At 38.2% G+C, this 17,032-nt stretch overlaps 1 pseudogene; it reads right to left on the bottom strand.

Moving 5' to 3' along the window:
- Nucleotides 1-17,032, bottom strand: part of LOC121329868 — a 100,005-nt pseudogene that overhangs the window by 23,534 nt on the left and 59,439 nt on the right.

Below are 17,032 nucleotides of genomic sequence, written 5' to 3'. Positions count from 1 at the left end.
GCCGGTATCGAGCTATAATTTCATCCTCGGGGAGATCAAAAAGGGAAATGCGGACCCTAATACTCTCCCTTCTTCTCAGCACTCTCCCTCTGTTCCATGGTTGTTCAGAAAGGTTAGGAGCCTGTACTCTCTGTCATAAGAAATACGTTATGACTGATACCACAATGCTCTTTCCTATCAACTGCTTTCTGACTTTCTTTGCGCTGAAATGAGACCAATTTGAAATCGTATTTATTTGTGGACTCTTTTAGAGCTGGCGCAGCTGTTCTGCTGCTTCATGAATCTCATTTTAATATCACAGACTTCATTTACAAATGAGCCCCACCTACAATTTGTCCATGCATACAATTAAGGCTTGACACGCCTTAAAATGCATGGCTAATGAGCGGCGGAGTGCACTGCAAATGTGTCATGATACATAAGGGGCAATTTTAAGGCTGGCGTCAACTCGGCACTATGGCCTTAATGCCGTGGCAAATGCTTGATACATGACCCCCTATGTGTCTTCACAAATGTAAGGGTGTTAGGATGAATTTTAATCATTACAGACCCATCTCTTTTGCAGCAGCTTCTATAGGAATAAGGCCATTATCTCCTTCCAAGAGGAGTTTGTTGTATCTAACCTGCAGGTAGACAGACAGCCAGTCTGCCTAAGAGCGATCGGCTTACTTATAACCTGAGTCAGCTCTGGCCGGGGATCAAAATCCACAGCCTGAGAACCCAAATTATACAGTACCAGTTAAATTGTGTAAAGAGATAGGGTTACAAAATGCAAAAACAAATAATAATCCTGCACTTGAAGTATACATTACATAGCTACTGAATGCATGAAAACAATTAAGACCCCTGCTGCAGGTAGCCAAACACACTGTTAGATGGGCGAATCAGAAGCCCAGCAGTGGGATTGGTAGCTGAATCTCCCTCCTGTTGCTACAGGTTTACAGATCATGATTGCACACAGCAGGGGCAGAGCTTTGCTCTGGGATGGGATGAGCAATTGCATCTGAGGGAAGGAGGGTTCAAATAATAAACCAGAGCTAGGTGAACTCCGGAGTGTTGTGTTAAATAGGAGCTGTCGTTATTGATTTTGAACTTGATAGTTGTAGCTGGTTCTAGGTGATCCAAAATATCGTCATTTTTGTAATTTTGCATAAAATATAAAAGAACAATTTGTGTTTAACATGTGTTTACCAGCACCCTTGGAATACAATGGTACACTGTATAACATGCACTACTGGTGTTGAATACAGCCCCAGTAAAAACAGCACAGTCTACATTGTACAATACTGTAGCCTGAGCAACACATGTATATACTAATTACAACAACAAATACAATGAAGATTTATTCCTTTTTTTTAAGGATGTGTATTATACAGTACAATAAAATTGCCCAAGCTCCTTGCAGGTTTTCTGTGTTACTTGGGCACAACAGAATACGTTTGTTTTTCTTCATGGTCTATGAGTGCCTCTGTGCCCATTACTGGTACTTAACCAATCCTACAGCAGCTATGAAGACTTAAAAACTCCTTAAAGTACTTTTTACTTCAATCTCCACAGCAGCCTCTAAATGCAGAAAGGATTTCCGTTTTCTTAATTTAAAATCAGAGAGCAACTTTTAGCTACTGTAATTGATTTTCAATAAGACTATCTCCCTAGTTAGCAGGACTTGCTGTGACTTCCCGTTGTCCAATCAAATTAGATATAACTTATTTAATACCCCCAGAATCTCTTGATAGCTATGGTGCTTATTCTTTTTATCACAAAAATGACTGCCAGGAACAAGATGAGAAACACAATTAAAAATCACTGCAAAATTAATTCACTACCATAATTATTTGTTGCACAAAAAAATGTTTATAATATCATGCTAAATTATAACATCAGAAAGGTTACAAACGAGAGGAGGCCATTCGGCCCATCATGCTCGTTTGGTTGTTAGTAGCTTATTGATCCCAGAATCTCATCAAGCAGCTTCTTGAAGGATCCCAGGGTGTCGGCTTCAACAACATTACTGGGGAGTTGATTCCAGACTCACACAATTCTCTGTGTAAAAAAGTGCCTCCTATTTTCTGTTCTGAATGCACACACACGCGCACACGCACACACACACACACACACACACACACACACACACACACACACACACACACACACTTTTGGTATCGCTTCCCCCCCATTAATGAACTGCAGCTGGTTTTGTTTATACAGCTGTTTACTGCACGGCATGGGCAATGAAAGGTCGGTTCGGTGGTTTTTTTCAATAGTGTTATGTTGTTCCCACTTTGTTTTATTATGTGTATAATTTTCGTCGTCTTCGCACCTTCGGAACCCAGTGTTCCGGGAGCTTTTTGAGGATAAAAAGAAGGTTCTGGGCCGGAACGGGTTAATGACAGCGTATTATTAATCGGTTCTGATTGGTAAAATGCTCTCCTCACGTGTGTGTAACTTTCTATGCTGTTTTTTTAAAGCAGCTGAATTCATTAAAGTACCGTTCATGGCCGTTCTGTGTCGTTGCAGATTTTACCCTATCCTGGTAACTTAAACTGGTGGAGGTAACTTTAAACTGGTGGAATAGCAAATTCTATTATACTGTATATATTGTAACGACCCGGGATTTATACTGTTAAACGACTGGTCTATGGACCGTGTGTGCATGTTTGCGTGTGTGTGTGTGTGTGAGGAAACAATAAGCTTGCCTCAACCAGGATTGATTGATGTCCGGGTAGGCGGGGATATGAAAGCCCACATCAACACGAACAGGACTGACAGTGGAGTCAGACAAGCTGTTGTGTGAATGTGCAAGACTGTTTGTTGTTTCTGGTCTGGCCCAGGCTGACAAGGGCCAGGAATAATCAACCCAATAAACCGTGGATTCGAGTACCTGGAAATTGTATGTGTCTCCTTCCTTCTTTTTCCACAGTATGCTACAATATTAATTTGGCCATTGCAAATCATTTCGGAAACCAAAATGCCAATATTCATTATAAGGCAAAACACAAATAACACAGTATCTTAATTATGGACCCTGACAACCGTGTTATATTTATTTATTTATTTATTTATTTATTTATTTATTATTTCTGTTCTACTATAATTTAGCCTGCTGCAATGTATGTTAGTAGGAAGTACAAAGTAAGAAGCTATTCTCCTCTTAATTCTGAACATGATAATTCAGGGACGACAATAATAAATAAATTAGTGCATTAGCTTAGAGAAACTGAGGCCCTCACTGCAGCATCAACAGTGATGCTGCAGCAGCACCCTCTCTACAGCACCGCAGCCCCGCAAGCTTGTGGCAAACCGTTTCCTAATGCAGGCCTGATTTCATTTACTTGTAAATGGGTTAGTAACTGCGGGCGCCTTGTGTGAGTTCTCGGCATAGTTCCAGTCCTGCATCCAGAAAATCATTCTTCTCCATACCCTATAATGGCAAACATGCTGGCTCAATTACCTGAGTTATATCAAGAATGTCACTTGACTCTCACACCAAGAGCTGCTGAAACTGATGCAGGCAACAGCACTATTCTTCTTAACCCCTGCAATGCCCTACACTTCCTACTGCACTTCTTGGGTTTCCAAGACAACCTCTTTAAACAGCTTTGGTCATATAACAACTTGGTTTGTGTGGATGAGTCTTTGGAGACGAGGAGCAAAATGTCATACCTCAGAATGGCCCAAAACAGAAAGCTGCTGCACATCTTATTAAATAAAATAACTGTACTAATGTAAACATTACTGCTTTCAGACAAACTGGAAGAATCAAATTCTCAACCTGCAGTCTGGGTTGTAAGAAAAAGATCCTGAGTTCATTTTCTCTTGTTTCTGTGTTACTGTAAATACTTGGCATTATTTTTTTTGCCAATGTTTATAATTGCTTATAAAATGGATATAGTTTGTCTGGCTGACTTTTCAGGACTGTCTCTCTGTCTGTCTGTCTTTTCAGGACTGTCTCTGTCTGTCTTTTCAGGACTGTCTGTCTGTCGTTTCAGGTATATACAGTACGTCTCTGTCTTTTCAGGCCTGCCTGCCTGCCTTTCTGTCTCACCAGTGGGATTGGGTTGCTTTGCATTTGCAACACAGTTATTATACATTGTTGTTATTGTTTATAGATTGTTTATAAATCGCTTCTAATGGATCTCTAAACTAAAGTGTTACCGAATTATGAAAATTATTGATAGGTTTTAAGACTTACCTAAATTTATAGTGTAATTTTTACAGGTAAAGAAAACATGTTTTATAAAAAACATACTTCTAAAGAATGTTATATTATTTACAGGACACAGCAATACAGTGTTAGAACACATATAACTAAGGCATTATGAGAATCCTTTTACTACTTTTTTTTTACTGAAACTGAGTTTTCCTCTAAGTAGCGTTTAATGAAATACATATTGTTATTATAAACATCATTAATAACATTTGTATAAGTGCATGTAGTTATTGCATCCATAAGCTAAAGTACAGTCCAAGTATTTTCCTTTGAAAATGTTGAATTAGACGTGAGAGGGTATTCTACTGACAAGGAATAGCTGGTCACTACAATTACTCTCAGTGTCTGGGCCACTGTCAACAAAAAAAATGTTACAATACAAATTATAAAATGGCTGGGTAAAAACAAGTGTGAACAGTTATTAAACAGTAATGCCAGACTCAAAAATGCCGTATTCCACTGTTTAATTACCAGCCTGACGAGCAGCAGGATGAAAAGTACCCTTTACCTTTGTAAACATTGGTTTTCCATGCTGGGTGACCATGGTGCACTGATCACAGTCCACTGTGATAGAGGAGTTCTGGAAAGACTCCTTGGAATGCTTCAGAATGTAATACAGGTCTGTGACACCTCCTTCAAAGACAGTGCTGAAATATCGAGGGATGAGAGTCCTTCCGATAGCTGCAGGGCATGAAAGAAAGAACACAGAATGAGTTTGAGGTTCACGTGGTATTTTCTCATTCGGAACTTCTAACTAAGTGATTAGTTTCTTACATTTCTGGAGGACTGTATTTCTGATAAACACCAGTGTTTGATCTGGAGTTCTGACCCATGCTCACAGAGTTAATCAGGCTTCAGCAGGTCGATAATGGCACTACTATCACATCAGTCATAAAACATGTTTTTCAGCTGATTCCATAGAAATCAACAGTCAATTAAAACATTTTTTTAAGAGCTTGGAATTAACACTACTTGATGCTAATCAGTAGCAGAAATTATGAAATAAATAAATACGATAAAAAATTCCACAATCTCAAATCAAACTGTGAGTGATCAATGAGATTATTCAATCTGAAAGCGCTGATGTGCATGCTGCTACTTAAATATGATGTACATTCCCAGCAGATTCCCAGCATCTCCTTTAATTACAAGGGATTCCTTGGGCTACTACTGAGAGAACGAAGAACCAGCCACAGCGTAGGCTGAAGATGACAGTTGGTAATATTTGTACTGTTTATGCATGCTTCCCAAGAGGCCTGGAAATCTGGAATACTGCATCAGCAGAATAGTGAGGATTCAAGATTTATCAATCACACCAACATGGAATCCCACCTCATCCCTGAAAAGATGAGCAACAGGGAGAGAAAAAATACTATGAAGTTAAAATATGATTTAAGCTCCAGTCTACTTTTTGGTCATTTATAAATCCACTTCTGTTAAAACTTGTAATTGTTTTCGGGCCCTGGTTAAAAATCACCCAGCCCTGGCAAAGTATGTAATTGCCTAAAACAATACATTGAAAGCCTACTTACTCGAAAACATACAAACAATTAAATCAACATTTGAAATAAAATAAAAAAATAAATAAAAATAAAAAGTAATAACAAAAGCAAGCGTACAGTGCACCCAATAACATCTCAAAACAAATACCCACGCATGACAAAAGACAGAAATTATGTAGGTCACCATGAACAAATCCAGATATTTTTTTTAAATATTTTTAATGACCTAAACCATGGTGGATCTAAAAAAAAAAAAAGAAAAAAAAAACAAACACAGCTCTATATTCTCCTGGTGTTTATCACAAGGGTCATTTGTTGGCCCCCACCCCACAGATGTCCAGACATTAGGACAGTTCTGGAGCCCTCATTACAGATCCCTGTCACTGGGGAAATGCATCCCCTGCGAGGTAACCACGAAACCTATGTTCGGCAGGTTTCAGAGTACAATGCACAATACACACTGCAGCCTTGTTCAGAGGTGTAATGAAGATCTCCACTGGGTTAGAAACAAATCAGATAAATATGCACAAAGCCTTGGAGTCATTTTCTCCCCTGCTGCCTTTGAAACTGGTAGTACAGTAAGCTTCCTTTCACTACAAACAATATCTGTTTACAGTGGCAACACCACAGCGGCTTAATAATGGACTTATAAAAGCATTTTGTGGACATTGGTCAATCCCAGTTTCCAGTAAAACATAGCAGTGCTATGAAAACACAAAAAATGCAATACTTTAGTGAATGAGTAATACATTTTTTATCAACTACAACCGCCCTGTAGAACAATGACAATGAAAGGATGAGTTTAACCCTTCATCAGCAACACTGCAATGCATGTGGTTATGAATCAGGTCCGACTTATCAAAAACATGAGCATTTTTATTGGTTCATCTGTCCGTCATCTTTGACAGGATCCTACCTGCACAGGTTGAGAGGGGCGGGAACAGGTTTATGAATACGCATGACACGTTCTCTTTGTGGATTGTTTTTTTTTTCATGGAAAAAGACTGAAGCTGCTTTTTTAATGCATAATGCAGATGCATATTGAAGTACATGCATGTATTGACAAATTGGTTATTTCCTAAGTTTGTACTCCTTTCTATGGTAATCAAAGCTTTTTTTTTGCAAGGCTGAACAATTGCTTTCTGACAAAACTGAAAAAAAGCCAGAAAGCTAGGCTAGTTGCCCAGTCTGAAACAATACTTTATGTGGTGCAGTGCTTCATTTTTTCACTGGAGATGCTTTTGCATGTTTTCTTTTCCTTTTCTTATTTTTTAACAAAGGCACGTGTTGATTGTCTCAACAGTGAAAGGAACACTCGAGAGATGGGATTAGCAGCCACTTGTTTCAGTAAACACTGAACACAACATATGCCTCTCAAGTAATGTGTATCCAAACATGCAATTTACAACTAATTAACAGCATGTTAATTAGTCACATTAATTTATGCCACTTTATGGAATTATTCCCTCAGAGTCCTTAAGAGTGTAGCCAGCAGTTTGAGCCAAAAGAAAATGTGCTTGAAGTAACTGTGGTGACGGCTGGCTGTGTGTTACATAGCATGAGCAAGAGGCAGCTGGGAGATGTAAAGACTGATAGAGTAACACACAGTGTTGTAGGTGGATAATTGCTGTTATAAAATGGCTTGGACAAATTATGTGACTGGTTGAACAAGAGCACATGACTGTGCAGTAAGTATAGTCTTACTGCACAGCTGTGACATAACAGACCACCTCACTTAACTGATCTATTAATATCACTACACCTTCATAATAATAAATGTTTTTATAACTAGTTGAAACAAAAAAAAAAAAAAAAAACATTAGCCTGGACTTTAAAACTGTACAGAGTGTTCAATTGAATAAATTCCTCAGGCATTTTTATGCCACAGTTAGAAACGCTGAAGAAAAAGAATATAGCATCTCAAGTTTTTGGGGGGTCTGAGAGCTGGCACAAAAACGCTACATAGTGTTTCTGTGGGTAAAAATATCAACATATATCTTAAACTGTGATTAGATCATCATCGTTAAGAATTACAGAAAATCTGTAATCTGTAAAATCTCTCATGCTTTCTCTGATGACACAGCTACTATTTTACTCACTGCAGACTGGAAGAACTGCACAGTCTGACCATTTGTCATCAACCACCTCCGAGATTATTAGTCAGCTTCTCTTGAAAACCGCAACCCTTTCCAACATAAAGACGGCTCCTCCATACACGGACTCACGTTCAGAAGCTCCTCCCTCCACATTGATTGGATATGCTCCACATCGGTTGGTTAAGCTCTAAAGCTTCCATTGATATACTGAGAGTGAGTGACTTAAAATCCTTAACTCTGTCTGCTGTACTACACGGCCTGTATCCTCATCAGTTAACTGTATATCATAACAGATCGAAGTATGATAAAATATAAGGGTTAGATAAAAAAAGGGTTATTTAAGACATGACAAACTGTATTCTGTTCCAAGTATTGTCTTGTCAATACAGTTCCACTGGCAATATATTGCATCATGGTCCATACTTACTGCAAAGATATTTCTCACTTACTTTGGTTTAACATTGGTTAGGGGCTAAAAAAAACATGAGAAATAAAACATACTAGAAAGTAATCTCCAATTTAAACAATTAAAACTCAGCAACTGTTTATGCTGCAAATACAACATGAGGAAAGTGCAGTTTGCAATCAGGAAAGGACATATGGAAATGAGGCACCAGAAAAGCAGGGGAGACACATTCACTTAAACAAAGCAATTTAAACAGAACAATTTCATGTACAGAAAAAAAAAAAAAAAACCTTTCTGTTACTGGAAAAATATTGTCTAGAAACCCTGTAGTATCAGAAAAGCAACAATCTTTTTTTGTTAGAATCGCTATAATTCCAAGCACTGGCAAAGTATTTGCTACTGCTTCAGTCTTTCCAGTGCACCATGGCAACCTCCATGTTCTTGGCACAAGAATATTAGTATCAGCAGCACATTATTACCCTGCGTGCTCTCTATGCTTTAGTCTGCAAGCTGAGAGGCTGTCTGAGTGAGGCTCAGAGAAGCACATACAGTTTTGTGATATGGACTGTCCACAAGCAACTGAGGTGTAACCAGAAACTCATTTCATGGAGGCCAGGGCAGACTAGAGTTTTAATTCACCACCAATGTCACCTCCAGCTCAATCTGTTAAAAAGTAGCTCTTATTTACAAATGTTCCAAGTTACAAACTGGCAGTCAGAGTCATCTGAATTAGTTTACAGTAAGATATCTGAGAGAGCTGTTGACTTAATTAATTAATTTTAAAAAATCCTTTAAAAAAAACATACAATCTAAATATATCAGTCACGCTGTATCACAAATGCCTGTTCACAGCGCTCCTAAGTGGCGTATCCGGTAAAGGCGAGAGCAGGCTTTTCCACTGCCAATCATGGACGGGAGTTCCCAGGGGGCGGCGCACAATCGGCCAAGCGCCGCTCGGGGGAGAGGGCTTAGGTTGGCCAGGGTGTCTCTGCTCACCACGCACCAGCGACCCCTGTAGACTGGTCGGGCGCCTGCGGGCTTGCCTGTAAGCTGCCCAGAGCTGTGTTGTCCTCTGACGCTGTAGCTCTGGGTTGGCTGCATGGTGGGCCTGCAAAGTGAAAAGAAGCGTCGGCTGACGTCACACGTTTCAGAGGACAGCGTGTGTTCGTCTTCGCCACTTACGTGTCAGCGAGGGGGTGGTAGCGGTGAGCTGAGCCTAAAATACAATTGGCTATTTCAAATTGGGAGAAAAAACGGTGTAAAATCAACTGGTGACTAAATTAAAAAAAGAAAAAAAAAATGTTCATGATGAATAAATGTTGATTTTGGTTTGATTAAATAATTCATCCTTGTCTTTCCATTTAATGAGTTACAGGTAGTAGCTTAAAATTACATTTTGCCATCATCCTCATGTATAGGTAAAATAATGTATAATATATAACAGCCAGCATAAACTAAGTTATTGTAATACACATAAAAGTTAAACAGGTCTGTCCAGTGGAGGAGATTCTTGTATACAGTTGTCCCAAGACGAAGCACACCGTGCTTGAAAAGTTTTTTCAAACACTTTGTAGCACTGACATTGACGCTGTTATAGAGTGCGTGTGTGTGTGTGTGTGTGTGTGTGTATATATATAACTGCAGTGTACAAAATTGAAGGCATATGAAAGAAAAGGTTTTTAAAAAATGTACACAAAAAGTTTAAATGATTAAAAACTCTTTTATTTTCAGGACGTTTCGGGCGAAAGTCCTTCAGCTGTTTAAAAAGAAAAGTAAACAGAGTGCAGTACATTTGTTGTTGTTCAAGAATTGTAATTAGATTAATTACAATTATTATATATATATATATATATATATATATATATATATATATATATATATATATATATATATGCTATTAAACCACAGTACTGGCTGTAGCAGATAACCATGGGTTTTAATTGGAGGGGTCCAGAGTTTTTTTTCCTCAGAGGAGACAAGCCCCCATTATAAACTCCTATCACCTATAACCACACGCAGTACAGTACCACCAATGGCAGATGACGCAGGCTGGTTTTAATTGGAGGAGCAACTCAGATCCTCTCGTCCCCTGCTGAAGCACTGCTACGCGCGATTATTATGAGTGAATTGTTGAATATTGCAAATTGCATTATTCAATTTTCTGAAAGAGATTTTATAAAGTGACCAGAAAAAAAAATCCATCATAACGGTAGGAATATTTTAAAAACTGTGTATTGTATACAAACCATATATTTAAACACTGGTGTTTTATCATCTTCAACCCTTGGTGCTTGTCGTGTGCAGGCATTTTAAAAGACAGAATACAGTCAGCATGTTGTGTTCAAGCAATTCAGCTTTTTAAAAAAAGAAATACAGTATGTAATTGAAATATATTACATTGAAAGGTAATGACCTAAGGATTAGTATTATCGTATCAGCATACACATAGTATACGGAAAACGGTGAATGATTTATATGTTTTGATGATTTTAAATGCTTCTACCTTTTTTTTGCGATCCATAATTGTTTATTTTATTTTAAAGATTGGTCAAAACAAACCAAACAGTAACCCAAACCCAAGCAACTTACACACAGCCCATCTCCCCACCCCCTCCCAAGGACCAGAATAAAACAAGAGAAAACTATTCCATGATCAACGTGGATACCTTAACATGGGCCTCCTTCCATATTTTAAGCACAAAAGCAGAGGCATGATTGACTTTGGCAGTAGATAATTCTAACAGAATAGCGTCAGAGAAAGTAAGCATCCAGTGTCGCCAAGATAATGAGTGTGGAGGAGGCCAACGCTGAACCAATAGTTTTTTAGCACCAGTAGACTGGCTAGCAAAGTTCTCCCTTGAGAAACTGAGTTGAATTGTAGAGTCATCAATCAGAAGAAATAATGAAGGCTCCAGAGGAAGTTCATAATTAACTAGCCTTGATAGAGTAGAGGCAACTTGCTTCCAGAAAGAAAAAACATCAGGACATGTCCAAAACATATGCAGAAAAGTGCCAGGAGTAACATGGTGACAAAATCCTGCATTGGATTGGGAGCAAGTCCCATTCTGAATCTCCTACGTGGAGTCAAGTAAGCTCTATGACATAGTTTATAATAAATTAACTGATGATCTGGATTCCTCGAGGCTGTGAAAGTATTAACCCACACCACATCCCACGAGATCTTTTTGTTAAACACACCAATATCATGGTCCCAGGACGTAAGAAGGCCAAGGGGCTTGTAAGCTTTTTTAAGCAAATGATTATAAATAAGTGCTGTCAATCCTTTTGATATAGTGTTACTAGTGAGCCAGTTCCTTGTAGAAAGTGTAGAGGGGACTGTGTCCCATGGCAATCCATCTGCATGTTGAGCAGATCGTAGCCTAAGATACAAAAAAAAAAAGGGGAGCCTGGCAAATTAAAAATCTTAACACCTGGAAGCAAGTAGGCCAAAAATGGTTCTACCTTGAGGCTAGATATAGCGCATATTTCAAAGCAAATATATCAACAAAAAGTAGACAGAATAGAAAGTAATAACTGCTGTGTTCACATAATTTTCACTTGATCTGTTTTGTGTTTTAATGTTTTTATAACTAAAAAGTGCATTTCATTTATAATGTCTTAAGTTCACACTGAAACCATGGCGATAAATAAATTTGTAAGAAATTATGATTCATTAGTATATCTCAAGTAATGCAAAATTCAGCTGCTCACATGGAAATAAGGAACCATATTTACTAGGATGTCAAAAACCATACAGAATGACCTGATTTCATCCATTTCCTTTACTGGACTAGAAGAAATGAATGAAGAAATGAATGAAGAAATGAATGAAGAAATGAATGAAGCTCTTTTTTTGCATGGCAGATTGATTAGATGAAACAACGTGTTTGTAATTCTGCCTCTTGTGAGTCACCAGTCACCACTGGCACGAACGGTATATAATACTTTTGTTGGTCATTTACTTATGTCTCATAAATTAAGTCGATAGACTATGCTTGATTTTAGTCTGCCTTAACAAGCTTATTTAAAAAATATGTTTGCAAAATCTGTTAGCATGTTGTGATTTGACAGGGAGGTGTCCCTGGCTCTGCTTTTTGAAGGGGGAGTGTCCCTGGCTCTGCTTTTTGAAGAGGGCATGTCACAGGGTCTGTTTTTGATGGGGGCGTGTCCCTGGCGCTGCTTTTTGACGGGGGCGTGTCCCTGACTCTGCTTTTTGAAGGGAGCATGTCCCTGGCTCTGCTTTTTGTATCACACCTCTGTCTGCCTTGCAGTGAAAAAATATTTTGTACTGACAATGACTTGCTGTTGGAAAATGTAACTTCTACTGATGATATGCAAACATTTTGCATCAAGTAAGGCAATTCTCTGTACGTACATACAGCACACCATCACTCCATTTTTTGTTTGGCAAATGTTGTTTGTAGCATTATAAGTTGCCGTTTAACCGTAGTTACACTGTTACACTAAATACCCTTTAAATAAACACACTTTCCATATATATATTTACTCTTTGTCATTCATTGACATTTGTTTACCAAGCATACAAAGAGGCATCTTAAAAACACAAATCCTCTAATTGCATTACGATTGTATCACATTGACGACAGTATCGCCATCATAGTTAATATCGATCCACTACAGGGCACACTGGTTTCACATAAAATAAAACACCATTTAAAGCTTAGCGTAGCAATCAAAAATTCATTTTTCAAGATTCTTATGAAATAATGCTATGAATCCATTTTAAAAGCAAGTACATAAAAGACAACAGGCTTGAAAAGACCACACATAAACTGCAACTTTAATAAACTGTTCCTACAACTACTGGACTAAAACATTTTAGTTGAACGAAAATGTTAAAAACGAAAATGTCATCTTTATCATAGAGCAGCAGTTCTCAAACTTCGCTGCACTGTGACCCCCTGGTTCAGCAATAAACAATGACTACGCTATATTTTTTTACAGTGAACAGTAAAAAAAAAAAAAAAAAATTACAAATGCTTCTGGGCTGCCACGGTTTACACGATCATATCACAAGCTTCTTGATCCAGCTTTCGATTTTGTCAGTGAGAGAAAAGACAAATATGTCCCGTCCTTGGAGTGACGTGTTAAGAATATTTAAGCGATCTGCTAGGAAACCATGCTGCTCGGGTCACTGTTGTCGGCACTTCTTTTACTGCAGTGGCACTCGATTCCCCATTTCCAAAACTTCTCTTCTTTTTTTTTTTTACATATATAAAGCAACTTTTTGAACTCCCTTCACAACAAAAATCACAGAGACTACAGAAGTGCATCCCACTGACATGGCAAGTTGATTGCTAGGTAACCAGTTCAGAACTTTCAGAACTTTCAACTCACTGGGAGTACAACTGAGTAAAAAGTGGCAAAAATAATACATTAACGCACCTGCTTCTTAAATTAAAATGTTTTTATTTCATGGGTATTAGACACATAACTTCATTTTGACCACTCCATCTTTACACTCTTCCCTTTTCTATTTTGACACCAGCTGCTGTGCTCCGCGTACGAACACCGGAAATCGCCAGCTTGAGACTAGTTTGATAGATGAGTTTTCAGTCAACTAACCATGCCTAATCCAATGTCATATGTTTCCAAATAAAAACAGTTACAGGCAGAGGAGTTGCAGAGTTCAGAGGCAGTGCGTAAAGAGCACATGTCTTGTTGGATATTTACTTTTAAAACACAAAATGGAGGACACATTTTATCAATTTGTATTATACGTTAACTTATGTAAAAATGGTGTACATTTTCTTATCGGTTAACCGTTTAACCCTATTACATCCCTAATTATATGCATACACTTTTATTGCCTTTTAGTTACCAATAATAATAATAATAATAATAATAATAATAATAATAATAATAATAATAATAATACATGTTGCAAGGTGGCAGATGTTAGCATATTAGTGGTGTATCAACATGTACCTTTACTAGAGGTTTTCCTACTGTTTTGTGTATTTTTCCCCCTCCTGGAAATTTGACAAATCGCACCCTGTCTCTTTTTGGTCGACTCTTCATCAGCGGAATCTTCAGCTTCATCGCTATCTTCGCCATGTCAATGCTGCTGTTGCTGCTGCATGGTCATCCTCTTGTGTTTCATTAATAACTTCAGGCCATAGAGTTTTCCACAATTTTTGTAACGTTGACCTGGGGATGTCTTCCCATGCTTCAGCTATTCCATAAATAGCCTCTTTGATATTCATTTTTTTCCCACCTTTGCAACATATCCCCTTTGCTTTCAGATGCTTCATCTAACATCAGTCGTGGATTAAGAAGATACCATCTATAGCGCCGTTTTAAACTTTCCAGGACTCCTTAATCCATAGGCTGTACTAGAGAGGTTACATTTGGAGGAAGAAAACAAATAGAAGATCTGAATCTTCTTGAGAGGTAAGCGATCTGTCGTCAGGATGAGCAGGTGCATTGTCCAACAGTAAGAAAGCTTTTGGTTGGATGTTGTTTTCATTTAGATGTTTTCTTACGCTTGGTATAAACATGTGAAAAAAAACAGTCGCGAAAGAGCACTGTTCATCCATGCTTTCCTCTGTAATTTGTAATCGACAGGCAAAGCATTCATGTTTGAATTTTTAGAGCTCACAGATTTTTTGCTTTGCCGATTACAGTTAACTGGAGTTTGTGTGTGCCACTTCCATTACAACATGCCAAGAGTCAAGGTCTCTTTGTTCTATTTCTAGCCAGGTGCAGACCTCTCTGTTCTGGAAAGTGTCTTAGGCGGCAACATCTTCCAGTACAAACCTGTCTCATCACAGTTATAAACTTGTTCTGGTGACAAGTTGTGCTCAGCTAGAATGTCTTTTAATTTTTTTTTGGTAGTCAGCAGTAACTTCTGAATTGCCAGACAGCTTTTCTCCGGTGATTGTAAGCTGTCGGATGCCGTGCCGCCTTTTAAACCAGTTGAGGCATCCCTGTCTTGCAGTGAAACTTCCGACCCCTCCTAAAGCTTGATTGAAGCTCTTTGGCTTGTCACACAGTAAAGGGCCGCTAACTGGAACATCTACCTCTCTCGCTCGTACAAACCACCGATACAGCTTCATTAAGATTAAAATCCTTAGCTTGCTTCATGGTCTTCCGTGCTGCAGGCCCAGCAGCAGACTCAAGTGCGTTACTACAGGTAAATTTAATAATCTGCTCTGCATTGTGTTTGATGTCAGATACCGTGCTTTTTCTGAGATAATAGTCGTTTGTATTTTTACGAGCAACTCTCCTTTTTTATTTTACCTATAATTTCTACCTTAGGATGTAGAGGCAGTAGAACGCGCTTTCGTTTTTCACTAGTTGAAGCACCTGAAGTCATTTTGCAACAGCGAAAAGGCGTGACTAGATAAACCGGACATCGAGGGCAACATTTCCACTTCTGTTTTGGTGGTTCGGTTTATAAGGAGACCTGGATTATCGGAGCTTGGATAAACTGGGTTCAACTGTATTTGAAATGGTTCTTATCCATTTATCGTATTTACTGCATGCTCGTAATAGAATTTACTCATAGCAGATATCTTTACTATATGTTTAACTGCTCTTAGTCGAATTCGCTCTTAAATGTAATTATTTACTGTACTCTATTTTGCTCTTATTTTAATTTGATCTTATTTTCTACTGATTTTACTGTACTTTGTAACTGCTCTTATCTGTAAGGTGATAGTGTGTAATATGATACTTTGTAACAACTGTAAGCCATCCTGGATAAGGGTGTCTGCTAATAAATAAATAAATAATAGAACCCAAACTACTTAATTTTAATAAGGAAATTAAAATGTTATTAAATAAATAAATGTATCACAAATTAATGTGAACAGAAAATCAGTCTGGTACATTACATTTGAGCTACTGACAGTTGTTACAAAAGTATTACCAAAGTAGTACTTGTTTATTTATTTATATTTATTTATTTTTTACCATATTTAAGGTTCTTTAAAATAGCCAGAGAATAAAAAGCAAAGCAAACCTAATACCCAAGACACGTAAATAGCTTTACCTGCCTGCATGTTTATTTAATTTTTGCACTGAGCATTAAGTCTGGTATCCTAAACGAAACAAGACTGCTTTATTTTATCCACTCCAAGCAATCTGAACAAAAAACTCACCAATTTGCAAGCTAGGGTGTTTCACAGCGTCCTGCAACAGTTTGCCTTTGCAGACACAATGCTACATTGCCAGGGACACCATAGTTTCAAGGAAACACAGAGTGAAAGCCAGTGGAGAAACACCATTACGTATGTGTTTCCATTACAGAGTGTATTTTAGTGTACATTAATACAGAACCAGCTGTACTCGAGACGTCAGAATAAAAAGAAACATATTCTGCTGTCTTCTGCAGTCTCTGCTTTTTAAATTGCCTTAATATACACAGGTTGTACAAAAAGCCATGAACCGCCTGCCAGCTGTAGCACAGACACTTGTGTGCATACCGTCTGTCCCTTACATGACTGACTTTTAAATTAAATCACACCCCTGCCAGTCAATTTCAATCATGCAAGACAGCTGAACTGACACACCTGAATAGACAGCAGGTGCTATACTACCAGGTTCTTCTGCATGCAAGACTGCGCAAAATAACAGATGTAAAGATTTGTAAAAAGGCGGATAAATGAATCCTGTTTTAAATACCATTATACACAGCTGAACAATTACTGCACTATATTATTATTGTTTTCAGATTCTGCTTTTATTAGGGAGCTCCCCTAAATCCCTTGTTTATAAAGACACAGGGTATTAATGCTTGTGACAGAGTAGCTGTCTGTCGTGTGGATGCGTGCACTCGCTGACAGGCAGGAGA

This window comes from Polyodon spathula, chromosome 2, assembly GCF_017654505.1.
Source record: "Polyodon spathula isolate WHYD16114869_AA chromosome 2, ASM1765450v1, whole genome shotgun sequence".
Classification (NCBI taxonomy): domain Eukaryota; kingdom Metazoa; phylum Chordata; class Actinopteri; order Acipenseriformes; family Polyodontidae; genus Polyodon; species Polyodon spathula.
This window is presented reverse-complemented; position numbering and strand designations above follow the sequence as displayed.